The following is a 3,963-nucleotide window of genomic DNA, read 5'->3' as shown; positions in this document are numbered from 1 at the left end:
CCCATGCCTGCCTACAAGCACTCCCTGTTCAGCTGTGGAGCTTTGCCTTCAGCAGGTCCCTATGAGGCCAAGCCCCCACCCACACCCCCGGTCCCAAGTAGCCTCAGCTATGGGGAGGGCATTATGAATTCCACACAGACCTCTCCGCAAGGAGCAAGGAGAAGAAAAGACACAAATACAGATGAGCATTGGGGACAGGGACATTACACCTGCTTGTAAGGGATCAAAGAAAGCTTTGGGGGGAGGTGGCATTAGGACTGACTTTGAAGGATGAGAAGGATGTTGCAGGCAGAAATTTGAGGGAGGAAGTGTGTGTAAGCTGAATTCCCTCTGGGGCAGCTGCAGGTGGGTTATGAGTCCTATGTGGCCGCAGCGTGCCCAGAGCATATGAGGGTTGGTGGGGCGGGGGGGAGGGAGCCAGCCCTGCCGAGAGTTACAGGCATTCAGCATGTAAAGAGCACTGTGATGGCTAATGGCTGCTAGAGGTACTGGCGACAGGAAGGGGACCAGCAATAATGTCTGCCTCGGGGGTGTGGACAGTCAAATGGGGTTTGAAACAGACAGTAAACAGGGAAACAAATATACAAAAAGATGAGAGACTGATGAATGCCCTAAAGAAAATCAAACAGGGTGATCAAACGGAACGTGACAGAGCAAATGGGAGCTGTTTTCAATGTGGATCTCAGCAAGGGCCCCTTCAGAGCCCCAAAGACAAGGAGCCAACCACAGCAAGGTCCAAAGGAAGAGGGATCAAGGCAGAGGAAAAGCAAGGGGCAAGGCACAAAAACAGGAAGAAGCTGGGCATGAGTGTGCAAGGAATTAAAAGGAGACTGGAGGGCCTGGGGTAGAGAGAAGCTGGGGGAGAGAGGAGTCGGCAAGGCCACAACACACGGGAACTGGAGACCATGTCTTGAGTTTGGATTTTATTATAAGAATAATAGAAAACCACTGGGAGGTTTTAAGCAGAGGAGTGATGTGATAGGATTTTCATTTTTAAAAAACCTCGATTGCTGGGTGGAGAGGATTTCAGGGAGGCAAGGTGGGAACAAGGATACCAGTCTGGAGATGACTGCAGCCCTCCAGGAGAGAGCTGGTGGCAGCCTGGACCAGGGTGAGGCCAGTGGAGGCGGGAGAAGTGAATGGATTCTGATTTTACTTTGAAAGTTAAATAGAGAGTGTTTCCTGGATGGTTGGATATGGTGGATGAAGCAAAGAGGGGAGTCCAGGATAACTCCAAGAGTTTGGCCTGAGCAACTGGAAAGGTATATGTGCCATGGATGACATGGGGAGGATGGGAGGGAGCCGGTTTGGGAGAAAAATAATTAAGAGGTGCTTTATGACGGTGTTCATTTTGAAACGCCATGGTGGTGTCAGGTAGGCATTTGGATATTTCACCATCATCCGTGCTCTACCTTCATGGGCCATTGGAATAGTTGTTTACATAATTCTTTTCTTTAAATCAACCTTAAATCGGCTTTCATTTTTCTTTAGCTCCATGCTAAGGAATAATATCCATAACATCAAGTGTTTTGTGGGTTAGTAGCATTTTTTTCTGAATACAGATTAAAATAATAACCACCAAGTCCCCTTGCAGTTCAACCCTGACATTTCCTCCATACCCAGCCAAGTCTGGGCATCTAGCATACACAGACTTGAACTGAGCCATTTGGCTTTGACACGCAGGAATATCTGAGGGCATTTGAAGGGATCACAGCAGGGCATTCGGGAGAGAGACGTGGTCCCACAGCTCAGTGAGGCTCTGTAAGTAGCCACCGAGCTGCCTCCATGGCCCTTCTCAGCCCTCTGCTTGGGGATGGGGGGTTCACAGAGCAGAGCCCACCACCCTTTCCTTAGGTCCAAGCGCCCTCTGGTGGCCGGGTTCCCTGTCTGTGTGCACTGGGGGCTTCCCAGCTCCCGTTTCTGGAAGAGGGGGACCCTCTGCCTTGGCCTCTCCCTGGAGAAAGGGGCAAGATGTCAGACTAGCTTTAGGCTCCAGACTGAGGGACAGATAGATGGTGCTGAGTCTGGGACTCGGGCTGGGCCAAGGTGGGGCCGGCAGTCTGCAAGCCAGGCAGGGGCCACAGAGGGTCGGACCGAAAGGGGAGGGAAAGTGGTGGGCGGTAGAAAGGGCTCTTGTTTCCTATAGAAGTTCACCAATGCAGAGAAATGCAACTTGATGACCATATACAAATAGGGCAACTTACCTTCGGTGGGTATTTTCAGAGGAAAAGAAAAAATATTCCAATTTAATCGTTTTAAAATTAAGAGCAGGGAACATCAGACTGTGCTGAATAAATATGACCCATAATAGAAAATGTACTTTTTATATTCCAGCCAGTTATGGGAGAGAAGCGGGGTTGGCGGCCAGCGACAAGAGGGAGAGAGTCAACTGAGGAGGTGGCTGGACAGGCCGACGGAGGGCGCAGAGATAAGCACTGTCCGCCTAGGCTGACACCCACGTGCTCACTCAGGCGTCCACGCTGCATCCACACAGGGGTTAACATTGGTGCACGCACACACGCATTCACACACTCACACACCCCAAGCTGCACGGATATTCCTGCTGTTACTCCTTCATCCTCTTCTCAATGAACAAACTGTGTCTAGATGAGAAGAGACCAATTGCCAAACAGACACTGGCAGTCCAGTGTGCAAGGGAGTCTCACACAGAAGGCTGTGGTGGGGCTGAGAGAAGGAGGAACTGAGTCTTAGAGGAAGAAAAGGCAGAAAAGAGTGATGCATGCAGAGGGGACAGCATGAGGAAAATCCTAGAAGCCTAAGAGAACACAGGCATTCGAGGCACCACAAAAACTTAGCGGTGACTGAACTCGAGGATCTCTGGGGAAAGGGAAGCCAAGGAGAGAGTGGGAGCTGAGAACCCTGAAGTCTGCGTCTCAAACTGGTGGGCTCCCCATGTGACCCAGATGTGTCACCTGCTTTGGCCTTGGGAAAACCATATCCAAGACACAATGTTCACCTGATTGACGTGGACTAGAAGTCATGTACCCGTTGGTGCTGGACTGAGGTGAACCAGGCTCCAGGGAGAAATGCTGCAGATTTCTTGCTGAAACCAAGGCAACATTCTTCAATGCAGTCATCCCCCTGCCTCTGGGCCCAGTGCCATCCTAGGGCTACAGAACTAACATCTACTTGCGGTTCTAGCACATGGTGGAAACTGACGTCCTTAGCGCAGCCTTAGCCGTGAGAGTCTGGGCAAGCAGCTGGCTGCTCTCCAAGGCTTCTACCTCCTAGTGGCTTAGCCTTTCTGGAAGTGAAGGGGCTTAAAGCCTTTTCTTCCAGTCCCATACCAAAAGCGAGGGCATACACAGAACACTGGCCTATCACGAATGCTGCCTCCCTACCTCTGCCACTCTCAGGGACCAGGGCCTAGGCAGGGGTAATGTTCCAGATCTCTCCAAGTAAGTCTTCCCCTGACTAAGATTTATTACTACAAGCTAGGGAAGAGGCCAAGAAATTACATTAAATTTTAAAAGAAGTCTGGCTAGAAGAATGAATCCCAATAAAAATGAATGGTGACACCAAAATTCGGGCAACAAAAGAAATAAATAAATAAACTGGACTACAACAAAATTAGAGTGTGCTGTGCATTAAAGGACACGATCAGCAGAATGAAAATGCTACCTATGGAATGGGGAAAATTTACAAATAATATGTCTGTTTTGGGTTAATTTCCAGAATATATAAATAACTCCTACAACTCAACAACTACAAAAACAAATAATCCAATTGAAAATTGAGCAAAGAACTAAATAGGCATTTCTCTAAAGAAGACAAACAAACGGCCAACAAGCATACAAAGAGATGCTCAACATCAATAATCATCATGGAAATGAACCTCAAAACTGCAAAGAGACACCATCTCACACCCATTAAGATGACTACTGTCAAAAAAAAAAAGCAGAAAACAACAAGTGTTGGTGAGGGTGTGAAGAAATGGACCCC

The sequence above is a fragment of the Hyperoodon ampullatus genome, assembly GCF_949752795.1.
Source record: "Hyperoodon ampullatus genome assembly, chromosome: X".
In the NCBI taxonomy this organism is placed as follows: domain Eukaryota; kingdom Metazoa; phylum Chordata; class Mammalia; order Artiodactyla; family Ziphiidae; genus Hyperoodon; species Hyperoodon ampullatus.
This window is presented reverse-complemented; position numbering follows the sequence as displayed.